The sequence below is a fragment of the Corythoichthys intestinalis genome, chromosome 5 (assembly GCF_030265065.1).
Source record: "Corythoichthys intestinalis isolate RoL2023-P3 chromosome 5, ASM3026506v1, whole genome shotgun sequence".
NCBI lineage: Eukaryota > Metazoa > Chordata > Actinopteri > Syngnathiformes > Syngnathidae > Corythoichthys > Corythoichthys intestinalis.
The window spans coordinates 11,632,852-11,648,133 of NC_080399.1; the positions used below are offsets into that span (position 1 = coordinate 11,632,852).

Here is a 15,282-nt window from a genome sequence, read left to right on the forward strand (position 1 = left end):
GATGCATAAATCAGCCTTTACTCATGTGCGGAAGTACCACCTGCTCTACCCTTCCTGCGCCAAAATAAAAGCATGCCTCACACTCAGAAGTCAACATTATAAAAAGAAATTGATAGGGGAAAATATTTTGTGATGCCTTAACATTAGCACATTATGCCTTTGTGATGAATGATTGCTTCTATGACATAGATTGTAACAACTTCTATTGTTTTTTACCTTCTCACGAGATAACTTGTTTTGCACCATAGTACGCGCTTGAGTCCCATAGTTAGGAGGGAATCTCACGAGATAACTTGTTTTGCACCATAGCATTGTTTCTTACGTGCCGGGGTCCCATAGTTAGGAGGGAATCTCACGAGTTAACTTGTTTTGCACTCATAATATTTACCGTGGCAACATAACATTTGCTACCAGACAGCACAACCTGGGAACCACGCAAAGAAAAGCCCCTTTTTCGAGGGGCTGAACCAAAAGCTCTTGTGGGATTATAATCAATAAATCTCATTTATTCTGCATTTTCTAATCAATAAACATCGTCTATTGAGCAAAAGTGCGCTGGTTGCTGACTCACCGCGAACCTGGAAATTTCGGAAAACAGAAATAAAAGAATTTAAATAAATAAATGTATAAAATGACTGGAGACTCGGGTGTCGTGTCGTAAAGTGGAAATCACGGAAATCAGGTACTTCAGAACCCAGGGACTACCTGTACTGAGACCACAATTGGCCCCTAGGCATCAGGTTCATGACCCCTGTCCTATATGAATATAATGAAAACATTTCAGAAAAAAAATAATTTATTAATAAATAAAAATAATTTGCGCATGTAGGGCAAATTATTTTTTTAAATTTGAAATTCCATAGAATTCGTGAAACAGACACGTGACAGTATCCAATTAAAACAAATACAGTACAATGATCCCTCATTTTTCTCGGTTAATGGGACCAGAACTCGCCGTGATAAGTGAAAAACCACGAAGTAGTGACCCCCAAACCCCCCTCAGTTTTTTTTTGTGTGTTCAATATATTTATTCAGATTTAGCATTGGAAAGAGATACATATAAGACATTTTTAATTCAAAGTAATAATTTAGTAAATGTTTTTTAAACACTTCAAATGAAATAATTATAATAACTTTTAAACATGTTCCTGTCCTACCGAATTATTTTTAAACAAGAACAAATTAGAAAAATGCTTGTCTTTATCAAATGCTTCATTGAGTGAGTCCACTCAAATCAGCTTAAGCTGCTCACTTACACACAATGACTTGCCACAATAACTGTTTAACAAGTTAAACGATGATTGACACATGCGGCGCTTTGAAGTTTCGGCTTCCAGGCATCTCTGGCAAGATCAAACCTTGACGTCTGTCAATCATCGTTAACTTTATAAGCAACTCCAGTGCACTGCCTGACCAAGAAAAGGAGAAGGAGGGAGAGTGAGACTAAAGCTACGTTCCTACTGCAGGTCTTGATGTACGAATCCGAATTTTTTCGGGTTTTTCCGACTCGAGTGTGGCATTAACTTGACGGTCTGAACGTGACAAGTCGCATAGAAGTGGACCATTTCAAATCCGATCTGGGTCACATTCGTATGTGGTTCAAATCCGATCTGGACCACATTTTTCCAGACTGTTGCGGCAGTCTGTACTGTCCAGTCTCCCAAATCGGAATTCATGCAGCAATTACGTCATCAAATCGCGAGAGAGACACTACGGTAGCGGTGCAGCTGTGCGTTATTAGCGCCTAGCTTGCATTGAACACGGCTTTTGGGGAAGGGCCGGGCTTGACAACAGTCATAAAAAAAATGAAAATGAGTTGAGGATAAGCCTGAGAATGATCGGTTCTCTCTCTGCTCTATATGAGCAATATTTCAACATTGCTTACACGGCCGAGAGTCGGGGCAAACTGCCCGTATGTGTGCATGACATGCACGGACAGTGCGTGCATGCTATCGATCCATATAAACTTTGAGTAAAAGCCTAAACGGGGATTATATATGTCTGTTATTTGTGTCCTCTTTTTGAAAAGCAAATATATGATATCCATGGGATGAAGGATGACAGCCAGCATGTGTGGTCATTTGTGTTGATGCTTCTGCACATGCGGGTCCTCTTGCTCAGCGCGTGTCGGACTGCGGATTAGTGCGCATGTGTAATACTTGAATGGTCTCAATGGACATAGGCAGTCTGAACGGGCACGCCAAAAAAAACGATGTGACAAAATATCGGATTTGTGCATTAAGACCTGTAGTATGAACCTAGCTTAAGTGATTGTATCGGGACAGCTCATCTGTATTTATTCATTAATTTTTTTAATTGGAAAAAAAATCCTCGATGGACTGAGGGCACAAAGTTTGAAGTGCGAAGTAGCGAGGGATCACTGTATAATGGTATGAATCAAAATAAAATTTGTGAACCGAGCTTATCTTAATATAACTAAAAGATTTAATTAAATACCTGTGTACAGTAAGTGGTGATGGACATGCAGAAGTATTGCGTGTGTGTCTATGTCCTTTGTTGTGTTATGCTGCAAGGATACGTGTACAGATGGAGAGAGCTTGCTGGTTCATTTGCCAATAGCTTTGTGGGCATGTGTGATTTAATCCAACCTTAAAACAGGCGTTCTTTTCGGGGTCATATGCTCTCTTCAGAAAGTTGTCTGTTTATGCACCGTTGCGTGTCATTTTCAAGGTAAGAAGAGTCAAATTTGATATTGAAAGACTCATCAAAGGAAAAAAAAATGCTAAAAGACCTCCAAGAGGCCCTGAAGCGAAACATTCAACAATGTTTTTCCACTTATGTTATGTTAATTGAAAAGAAAGCAGTCGAGAAAAACCTCAAGGCCACGCAGTTCGACTGTAAAGGTGATTTACATTTTAATTCACAATTTTGGACACAGTTGACTTTGTTTCGCAAATTGATTTTTAAAATTGATGTCATTCGTTTGCAAGCATAGTAATGGAACAAATAAATTCACCTGCTGCTATTGACAGGGAGGCTGATTGCAAATGATCGCTGTGTGAAAGGATGATATAGTTTTGTATAGTTTTAGATATAGTTTTAACTTTGCAATGATATAAATATGCATCTCTGCATGATGATTGGATGATCTGTCTGAGGCTGAATCCCTTTTTGAATGACAGCGAAATGAGCGAATCAGTGATCTTGTCCTATTAACATTAGGAGTGTGCCATCTTAGGCATCCCACGATTCGATTCGATTACGATTCAGGGTGCTACGATCCGAATATTAAACAATGATCGCGGTATTGACGATGATCGCAGTTATCGCGATTATCACGATTATCTATGCATCGTACATTACTACTTAATACATTAGCCAAACAAATTTATGTCCATTATTAATTTCAAATATCCTAGTGATTCAACAGGAACGATGGCGACATGCCCATAACAACAAAAAGCTGCCCTTAAGCTGCTTTTTTATTTATTTTTTACAAGAAATTGCAAAAACATTAACCATTTTAAAGGGAGTACTTATTTCTCTCAACAATACAATAAAATTTACACAGGTGGAATGAATTCCACATTTTCTGGAAACAAAGTGTCTTTAGAAATAAGACTTCTTTTAATCAATATACTTTGTTTTCACAGATTTCCATACTATTTCGCATGTTTGTAGTGTTACCTCTGTACTTAATCGTGGTTTTACACGTTCTGCATATGAAATACATGTTAACGAATTAGATAATTAGCTTAGCGCTCAGCGCTATTAACATCTCAAAAAGAACACTAATAAAGGCTAAACAGTACAAGAGGGTTCGTGTACTCACCTCTTTTAGATGCACACGGGTCTTAGCAACACACTCAGGACATTTTTCAATTGAAATGCCTTAAAACTACTGCTGGACATCTAAATGACAAGGAGCAACGAACTATCTCTCTTCCCCTCCTGCTCTAAAAAAATAACTTGCGCACAAAAGCTCTACCACCGGGTTGCGCTTCTGTTCGTGCCTCTGTTATGCAGAAATGTATATACCAGCCTTTTAAAAAGGACTGGTTACTCTGGTTACTGCTGGTTACTCTTTCTCTCAGTAACCAGCAGCATCCATCACAACGTGCGCGCGCCTGTTAAACGGTGCCCGGCGGCAGACGTGTCTTGAACTTCGTTCTGCTACGAGCGCCTGTAATGCAAAAGATTATTATAATTCTTTTTTCAGGACAAATGAAAATGGCAAATTTGGCAGCCTGAACATGCTCGAAAACGTAAATTTTCGTAAATTTTGCATGAATATTGATAATTTTGCAACGTTGCAAAGAATAATATATATATATATATATATGTAACAAAATGGCTCAGTGGCGCTCGCTTGAATTTTTCACAAAGGGCTCTCCTCTTAGGTTTTTTTTTTAACGTTGCGCGATGAAATTTGGGGAGTCGATACCTTGTACAAAACTGCTCCAAAAAGTCTCTTGCACCAATGTTCCAAACCCAACAGGAAATCAGGTGTTTTGAATTGAATGTAAAATTTTATCGATTTACAGGGCGCACATTTGAGACCTTGGCGCCTAGGGAGTTAGTTTGATCCTCCTCAAAATTGGTGAGACTCTTCATGAGATATACGAGATCTTAAGTTATCAAAATGGTGAGTTTTCTTTCACGGGCCTGACTTGGGCGGGGTACCAAAGTCGGCCATTTTTATGGCAACACGCCAGATAAGGTAAATGACTAATAACTCCCTGATACAAGCTGCAGTCTTTTTCATAGCTCCCATGTATGAAAGGTATCCCAGCCTGAACATGACTGCATTGGAATATTTATCCATTAGGCACCCCCTAGTGGGAACAGGAAACAGCCTTTTTTTTTTTACGATACAGGCTCATCCTCCAAGGGAAAGAAATCAATCGACCTAAAGTCTGCATCAGAGGAGCCTTAAGGCATTTGTTCAAGTGCCTGATGAAAAATATGAAGGTTTTGTTGAAGCTAAGGACAGGAAACAGGAAAGTGAAAATGACAGTCGCCATTTTGTCTCGCCACAAACTTTGAACATTAATAAATTGGCAGATATACAACATATCTGCGCCAAACTTCCCGTGCATGGTGAGAGTCGTACCCTGAAGGGTCCTGTAATGGTCATTTGCATCAACCCTAAAGCGCCAACTAGTGGCAACAGAAAGTCACTCATTTTACTTATACATGTCCAGTTCTTTTCAGGTTGGTCGTTGTAGTTTCAAGACCTTTTGTAATGCTACATTTTAAGGCCTATGTCCTAATGTCTCTGTCTGTTGGCGTGACGACCCTGTGACTTAGGCAGCTTATATTGCCACAGAATTTGGCACACTTGGTCAAATTGGCCCAATTGGAAGATTAATCTTGGTTTTTAATAAAGGCGTGGCTGCACAGCTCAGTCGCGCCTCCTTTTTTGTAATACTCTCTCCAATAGGTTTTTTTTTCTCCTAGGTGTGTAAATGTATTTCTAATCCTCAAAAAAGAGGCGAGTTTCGTGCATGTTAGGTTCTCATGAGATGAATAGATGGGGACAATCTGTCACCACTAAGCCTGAACGATATATTGTTTAAACATCGCCATCGCGATGTGCGCGAGCGCGATAGTCCCATCGCAAGCACGTGTGATAGTTTTTTTTATTTTTTTTTTATTTATTTTTTTTTATCCATATACGCCTTGCTTTCTACTCTGGGCACAGCCTCGCACCCTCCCTCTCCCAGCCCTTTGTTCCTCTCAGTCACTGAGGCACTTGCTTATTAAAGTTAACGATGGCTTTGATCCGGCCAAAGAAGCAGACTTCACACAGGCATCTGTCAATCATCGTTTAACTTGTTAAACAGTTTCTGCAAGGAAGCCGCGCTGGAATGAATGTGTGTGTGTGTGGAGACGTTGGAGACATATAAATGCCAGAAGTGATCATGAGGAGTTTGAAATTTCTACATGTCACTCCAACTCTCACAGCTAAGGTAGATAAACAGAAACATTTAATAAAGCCAAGCATTTATCTACTGCAGTACTTTATTCTTGTTCAAAAATGATTTGATTGGACAGTTTAAAACTGATCATAATTTTGACATATGAAGTACTTAAAAACCATTTTATATACATTTTTTTTTAAATCACTTTGGAGGAAAAAGTGAGAAAAAACTTGTCTTATATGTATCTCTTTCCAGTGCTAAATCTGAAATAATTCATAAAGCACAAAAAACACACACAAAAATAAATTCTAAAAATTTGGAGGGGGGGGTGCGGTTTTTCACCTATCGCGGTGGGTTCTGGTCCGCGTTAACCGCGAAAAATGAGGGATCACTGTACACTGTGGTAATGGTGAGTCATCCAAAGTCTTTCCAAACAGCTATTCAAGTCATCAAGTGAAAATTTCTTTTAAAAAATATAAGAAAAATTTAATATCGCAATATAATATCGTAATATATCGCAAACCCCCAAAAAATCGCAACAATAGTTTTTTCCAATATCGTTCAGGCCTAGTCACCACCCTGACCTGCGTGCCATCGGAGTTTGCGTGAGGTCCGAGTTGCGCCAAACTGCGAGGGCACGTTTTAGTCTCCCAAGACGCGTTTTCAGCGCTTCATCGTGACATCATCGTCATGAAAAATTGTTTGTTGCGAAATATTTTCGTCATCATTGACGAAAACAACACTGCTTTGTTAACAGCGACTAGCAAAAAAGGAGTTTCTATTTCTCGTTTGTTTTTTTGGTTTTTGTTTTTAGCTGCTTGTGTTTGGAGACTTGACTTCTGGCACTCCAGTTTCTTTCCTGACCGAGCAGCGTTGGCCACTGAGCCCCTCCACTGTCACAAAGTACTCACAGGTGGACAGACTTTGAGCTTCCACTCACTGAAAGACCAGCATATGCCACTGGTGCCCTGTAAGGGTTCAAAAAAATTTTTTTTAAAGTATTAATGCCATTTTCTATTCATTTTATATGATGTAAAGAGTGTAATAGCTTTTTTTCTCATGAGTCAAGGTGAAATTGTTAGCATGCCATTCAAAAGTCAAAAAGAATTCCCTTTTTTGTCACCTTTTGCAACACAAACATAACAATAACCAATATAACAGTAAAAATAAACCAAAAAAAACTGCTTTCATTCATAGTAATGACCCGTATTGATTGACACAGTTCAAGAACCATTCATTTACTTTTGTTTTGTGTGAAGCGAGACTAGGCAATGGAATAAAAAAAATCCATTTGAGTGAAGAAAGTTCCATGAAGAATTGAATGATAGCATACAGTACACTATCTTACGTGGCCTTTCCACCCACAAAATCTGATAAACATGCTGAAAATCCAATTTGGCTGTGAGTGAAACACAATGGGAGCACTCTCCAAAGAAAGGCTTAGAGTGTTTTCACTGTGAATGGATGAAAAAAAAAATCCAAAGGAAGGGGAGGAATTCAACAATTATTCTGATCTACAAAGACGTACATTGAGCTCTGTTTATCGTAGGAATATATTCGAGCCTACAGAAATTGGTGAAAGGATCAAACTAAATACGGTGAACGCAATCCTACTCATTTTAACTCATCGGCTGCCATTGAGGCTATAGACGTCCAATCCATTTTGACTGAGAGGGCTGGCAGCAATCATTCGCCGTCAAAGACTGAGTGAAAGACATTGAAACAAATCAGAATCCACTTTTTTCAAATACTCTGAGCGTATGCTCTCAGTCTCTCGCTTGCAGTGTTTTTTGCCTCAAGCTTTTTATTTATCACTTCCATTTAGAGTTTGCTGTAAAACTGACACATAAAACAAACTCTGGTCAAAGAACGTCAAGGTTGCTGAATAAAAGATCCCAGTGCAACCAAGATTACGAGAAGATATATGTTCAATTATTAATGAAAACACTAAAATGGCCACCAAACTTTTTAAAGTCAGATGATGCAATGTGATGGCTAATTATTAAACTAGCGAAAGAACATAATTTTGGGTCAATTTAAAGATACAAAGCAATTTCACTGTTTTTGACAGTTTTATTTTTGTTCAGACATTTGAAAGAAAAGCTTTCTTTTGAACAAAGCATTTGTAAAAGATGACAATGTTGATCAATGTTTTGCGTTTTGATCGATTTGATTAGATCGTCGCTTAATCAATCCAGATCGATGTATCATGACACCATCAGCTTGTCGTAGACCTTTTGTGAGATCATACAGAATTTTGGTGATTTGATCATTTACTTATTGATCCAAAATGAATTCATGTTATTGAAAAAGAATATTGGTTTATTTTCCTGAAAACATTAAAAGTGAGCTTGTAAGTGGAAAATGTACCATTTTGACACTCAAAGATAATCAGTCAGCCACAAATTAGGAAACCATCTATAGTTTGACAAGCTAAAATTCACAGGCATTTGACAAATGTAAGCTAAACAATGTCTTTTTACAATTAATATGTGATCAAAATTCTGTAGTAGTCGACGCACTTTGATTATCTATCAGTGGTAGTATAGTATAGTAAGTTATTCGTTGCACCTTTAGCTTCACCTAAACAAATAAACAGGAACTTAATTTGACCCCAACATTTCCAAGCAAACTGTATTTTGTCCTCGAAATGCCCCAAAATCAACAGGAAGTGACCTGATATCAAAAGGAATTGACCCAAAATTGTTCAAAATCATATGGAAATGACAGAGAAATGCCCCAAAATCAACAGGAAGTGACTGTATCGACAGGAAGTAACCTGAAAAGCACAATTCAACAGATAGTGACCCAATATCAAAGGTGAGTGAAATCAACAGAAAATGACTTGATAACACAAGAATGCTAGGTTCAGACAACAGGTCTTAATAATCGAATACGATTTTTTCGTGTTTTTCCGACTCGAGTGAGGCATTAACTTTACGGTCTGAATGGGAAAAGTCGCATAGAAGTGGACCATTTCAAATCCGATCTAGGTCACTTTCGTATGTGGTTAAAATCCGATCTGGGCCACATTCTGCGGAATAGGGTTGCGGTCTGAACTGTCAAGTCCCCCAAAACGGAATTCATGTAGCAATCATGTCAGCAAAGAGCGAGACAGGCTGCTACGGTGGTGATGGAGCTCTACATTAGCATTAGTGCCTGGCTTTAACGCAGCATTTAGGGAAGAGGCGGGCTTGACAACAGTCATAAAAAAGAAATAAAATGGGGGGGTGGGGCAAAGATAAGCCTGAGAATGCTTGGTTTTGTCTCTGTCATCCAAATGAGCAATATTTTAAGACGGCTTACACGGCCGAGAGTTGAGGCAAGCTGTCCGTATGTGTGGGCGTGCATGCTATCAATCCATATAAACTTTCAATATAAGACTAAACGTGAATTATTTATGTCTGTTATTTGTGTCCTCTTTTCGGAAATCAAAATCTGATCACCCTTGAATGACGTTGAGCCAGCATGTGTAGTTATTTCCTTTTAATGCTCCTGCGCATGAGGGACAATTTGCTTAGCGCATCTCGGACTGCAAATTAGTGCGCATGCGTGATACTTGAACGGGCCCAGTGTACAAAGGCAGACGGAACTGGCATGCAAAAAAAAAAAAAAAACATTTGACAAAAATCGGAATTGACCATTAAGACCTGCGGTATGAACCTAGCAGAAGTGATCTGGAAATGCCCCAAAATCAACAAGAAGGGATTCGTAAATACTCCAAAATCAACAGAAAGTGAGCCAGAAATGCCCCAAAATCCACAGGCAGGGGCTCGACATGAAAAGGAATTGACCCCAGAATGCTCCAAAATCCTATGGAAATGAACCAGAAATGCCTCAAAATCAACGGGAAGTGACCTGTATCATCAGGAAGTAACCTGAAACGCCCAAACCAACAGAAAGTGACCCAATATCAAAACTAAGTGATCCTGAAAACACCAAAATCAACAGGATATGACTCGATAACAACAAGAAGTGACCTGGAAATGCCTCAACATCAACAAAAAGTGACATGGAAATGCAACAGTATCAAAAGAAAGCGAGAGTTTACAGAACAGCAACTTCTCCAGCAAACCGTATGAATTCATCTAATAAAAGTTGCCTCGCATGTAAAGTGAAGCATCAGAGATTATTAGCATTGGTAATGCAGACATTCAAAAACTTCAAACAAATGGTGCATTAAAAGACAGACCAGCAAAACTTGCTGTACAAACAACTCTTAGTTGTACATTATACACAGGTATATGCAGTACATTACTACCTTAACTAGCTAACTGCTATTGACGGCAATAGAGGTCCGATCTATTTGAACTGGGAAACGCTGGCAGTGAATGAGCTAAGTAGCGGTCGACCGAATTGGCCGATTAAACCCCCCCCCCCAAAAAAATCGGCTGGTTAGCAAACAAAAAAAAAAAGCCGATAAACAAAAGGATTTTGATCAGGCATCTGTGGGGCAACTCTGGCAGCCGCTGACTCACAGTAGGACCCCAGAAGGACCCTGCAGCAGCTTAAAGGCAGGCTGCTAGCGCAAGCTTCAGGCTTGCCTGTTTTGTAAATATTGTAACGTTTATCTTGCATGAGAGAATATCGATTAGTTAGGAGTCAATTAATCGTATGAACTAGTTAGTTCGAATAATCGAGTAATCGGATAAGGAACATAAAGAATTAAAATACCTGAGCTGTGCCTCAAATGGTATGAAAAAATTGAATATATGAGCATCTAAGAACAATTGAACAATTGTCTAACTTGCATTGCAAAAGTCTGCTAGCTTAAATGCTATAAAATGCTATTTTTTTTTCTTTTTTACAGTGCTCCTAACAAATTGTTCAAACACATGTTCCCACAAAAATGGCTATATGTATTCATAAACTAAATTACGAATTCATTAAAAAAAAACATTAGCTCAAACATAAACTTAGCTTATGTTGGTCTTAACAGGGGGCAGCTGGATTCGGCTATGTGAAATGAGTTATGTCATATTCACTGTCGCCACTAAAGGGCAGTGTATGCAACCAAATCAATACAACCAAATGCAAACACTTTCAAAACAAACCATTACAAAGCCACTTTAATTAAACAAATACTTGAAGCAGCAAAATTTAATCATTATTTTAAATTGTTATTATTTTATTTTGAATGCAACGGCAGGTTCCTGCTCCTCCACAAATGCTGCTGCTTAGCCCTAAGGGACTGTCGGGCCACAAAGCAGGTGTGCCAGAGCTATCCGAGTTGCCATTGTGGTGCGTGCGGGTGTGCGTGCGGGTGTGTGCGTGTTGTGGAAGGTTGAAGCAGATGTGGTACAAAAAGCTGCAGGCCTGTGATGTTCATCACCGTGTGGTCGGAAACTGTCGGTCTGTGGTAATATTTCATTTCACCTTTCATGCCATGGTGATTTTACAAGATAAATAATGAATGATGGAAAGGAAGGAGGTATACATGTCGAGGTTGTAAAGCGGCTTTTATTTATTATTTTTATGAAATATATACAGTGTATTTTTTGTAACAATTGAATTATTTATTTTTAGACATCGGGTTGACTTCAGGTTGCTTTAAGCCATTTGCAAGTTACTTTTAAAAACCTCTAATTTGAAGATATACAGTTTGGTCCGAATATAAGACGACCCTGATTATAAGACGACCCCCTCTTTTTCAAGACTCAAGTTGGAAAAAAGACTTTTTGAACACCAAATTGATTTTTATATAGAAAATAATTACAGTCCATCTGAAACAAATGATTATAACAATATATTCGAGAGAAAAAGCATGTTATTTTGCCTCATTCAAATCTTAATATCTGAACATTTAAATATGTAAACTAAAGTGCAATCACATTCGTAAATGAATGGCTTCTGGTTTTTGAAATATAAATAAACCAATCTATTGTGATAAAACAAAATTGGGTAACACTTTATAATAATTATCCGTTTTACTAATTAATAGATCATTAGTAAACTGTTGATAAATGATTTATTGTTGATAAAGTGTTACCCAAAATTGCAATAACTGCATTAACTATCAAAGTGAATTCTAACTGTAACTGTAGTCTTGAAACAAATCTGAATAAGGAAAAACACTTCAATAAAATAATGCAAACTGGTTAAACTTGTGAGTAGCTGAGATCTGTCATGACAGAACATCGCTTCAATGATATCTGGCACCATCTAGGGTCGTGAATGGGGAGAGTAGCTGAGATCTGTCATGACAGAACATTGCTTCAATGATACCTGGCGCCTTCTAGCGTCATGAACGGATATAACGTCTAGACCGCGAATATAAGACGACCCCCTCTTTTTCAGTCTTATTTCAATGCAAAAAACACAGTCTTATATTCGGGCCAATACGGTACATGACACAGATTAGAGCCGGGCGGTATACCGAAAATTTACCGTTACCGACATTCTTCACAATGACCGACGTAATTTTGACCATGTCGGTAAATTCAGTAATTTAAGAAAATATAGTCTTTTCATCCCGCTTTGACTCTGTGTGTTTTGGCTATGTTCATTCCAGATTAAGAAAGCAGTCACTGTGTTTATGTATGAAGTCACGTGGTTATCAGGAAGTCAAACAAACAGAAGCCCGGTATGCTAACGCTAGTGGCTAATGCTACAAGCAAACGTGATTGAGTGTGGCTTAAAGGAGCTTCGCCAAACTTTCACTTGACATTAAGTAGACGTTTGGCGGCATCCAGACAAGCTTTCACCCGCTGTCCTCCCTGGTTCTCACAATTTCAGGAGAGAGTGCTTCCAATGGTTTCTACTAGTAGCCAGGCCACAGGCTAACACTAACGGCTAACGTTATAAATGAAAGTGATGGAGTCTGATAGCGGCTCTAACCTTGTCAAAACGTCTGAACTTAATGAGTGGATTGGGCACAGACTACATCTAGCAATTAGTATGTCGCGTTATTTTATAATTGTGTGTGTGTGTATGATTTCTCTGATAGCTTTTATGATGGTACAGCATTCAGCGTAAAGTACAATCCAACAGTGAAACCTATCATCTGACCGTTTAATGCCCTCAGCTATTTTTCTGTTTGCTCTTGCTTAATTCTGTGTCATTACTGATATCATAAAATCTTAAATGTTTCATTGGCATAACAGCAATATAGCTTTAATGTGTGTGTCTGTGTGTGTGTGTGTGGGGGGGTGCATCTGTGCGTGCATGTATTAAAAAATGCTCTGGGGGAAAAAAAAAAAACCTGAAACCTTTGAGTTAACACTTGTGTTGAGGAATTATCTCACAGCAGCCATTAACAATAAGTTCTCTGTTAAAGTGTACTGTTCAAGCTGTAAGTCATTTGTGTTACAATGACATGTTTGCACAGTCGTCGTATTGATTTTTATAATGTTTTAGATTGTTCAAGTCATACAAGCTGTTCTAAATGTTCACACTTGAATTTTTATTGTTTACAATAGATTTTTACATTATTAGACTGGAAGTACAATTGTTAAATATGTTCAATTGAAAGCTGGTAAATAAATCAACAAGAAACGGTTAATTTGTATTTCATGCATTGATTCAGATTTTCAAATTATATAACAGTCCGCTTGGGCGAATTTATCGTCGTTTATCGTTATCGAGGTAAATCTGCTCACTTTACCGTGATACGGGCTTAAGGCCATATCGCCTAACACTAAGGGTGTAATGGTACATGTATTTGTATTGAACCGTTTCGGTACTTGGTGCTCGGTTCAGAACGGACGCGTACCGAACGAGTTTCTGACGTAATGTAACCCTTACTTTTCGAGGTTGTGAGTCGATCGGGTTACAGTTTCTTTGTGTAAATTATATTTACTCCGTCTTCTCTACTATAATGAGGACCAACACGGTAGGACAAAACGTCAACGGCACGACAACGTGGCCACCACGAGAACGCAGTGAAACGTGGCCGTTAAAGTCAATCAGCCAATGCACACTAATCGCAGTGCGGCCGCGTGTTAGACGCGTCCCAGAAGCGGCAAAAGAACGGCAGAGTTTATTATTTGACGAGAGACGCGGCCCTCCTGCGTCAATGCTACTAGCTAGCAGACTGGAAGTCACTCGTGTAAAAATACGGTGGATCCGGTCGATTTTCAAATTAATATGCAATCCTAACCCACTTTTTGAGTCCATCAGATCTCTTGAGTGGTAGATCGGGGCACAGTTGACTTGTCTTTGTTGATTTACAGTTGTCTTCTCTGCTGTAATAATAACCAACACGGCCCCGTGTTCAATACAAAATCCTCCTACCACAACAAAACAAGTAGGAACTCGTATTCACATAGGAACTAAAGTTATACAACATAAAATATACAATATAAATGAATACTACATCAAATTTGTAAAATACAAACACATAATAAAATAAATAATAGCCCATTTAAATAAAAAAAATTTAAATGAGCTAAAGCACCTGTAATTAAATAATAAAAATGATACACAGATCCTGCTTTCACAATTATATTTATTAATTTCTGTGTGGCGCTTTAACTTGAGAAAATCCACCATCAAAGCTTTTGAAAACCGTTCATAAGGGGAAAAAAATCAATGAGGGATTTCATTTATAAAATACATGTTAAAATCTTTGTCATTGGGATTGCTTTTCTCTTTAGCACAGGACTTCGTTTTTCTTCTTTCTTTCAGAAAGAAAGCTGACCAATACGTGGGGTCTGAAAGGCAAATTGTTGTTGGATTATTATCTTTAAATACCCGCTACTTTTTGAGCAGAATTCTGGCTTTGTATAGGCTACGGTTCCCATTGTTGAAAGCACAAAAGTGTGTAATAAACAACTAGAACATTTATATTTTGCATTTTGTTTTTTTACTGTACCGAAAATGAACCGAACCGTGACCTCAAATCGAGGTACCGAACCGAGATTTTTGTGTACCGTTACACCCCTACCTAACACAGATTGATAGTGACTGACGTCCAATCCATTTGTAGTGAGAGGGTTGGCCACACTCTCAGTTCAAATGGATTGGACGTCTACTATTAAAAAACTCATTTCAATTCACATCAGAGGAATGGAAATAGCCACATGATGAGACGCCTGTCATCGTCAATGGCAATGAAAGCGTTAAAAAGGGTAGAGGAGAGCACACATGCGTAAATTGCTATAGCTGAGAGTGTTTTACCAAAGAGCAGGTGCACATTTGTTCCTGCAATTGATTCTTTTGTAGTCGCTAATGCGAGTCACAGGTAGAGCGACACAGCAGGAAGTCGATGCAGAAACAATTGCTCTCTGGCTGGTTCACATTTCCTAGTCATTTGTATTTATGATGCTTTTTCCACTAAGTTGTGTTTTTTAATGAGCTGTTTTCTGCTCGTTATGACTCCTGTACAAGTCTTGGGTCAGCAGTTCATCACAACTTAATTCAACAAAATACAGTAAGGCTTGTACAGTTAGCGATAAAA

The 15,282-nt window shown here is 38.5% G+C and overlaps 1 protein-coding gene across 9 annotated transcripts in view; it reads left to right on the plus strand.

The window, feature by feature from the left end:
• LOC130916723 (membrane-associated guanylate kinase, WW and PDZ domain-containing protein 2-like) overlaps positions 1–15,282 on the plus strand; it is a 368,356-nt gene that overhangs the window by 178,901 nt on the left and 174,173 nt on the right. The window lies entirely within an intron of this gene.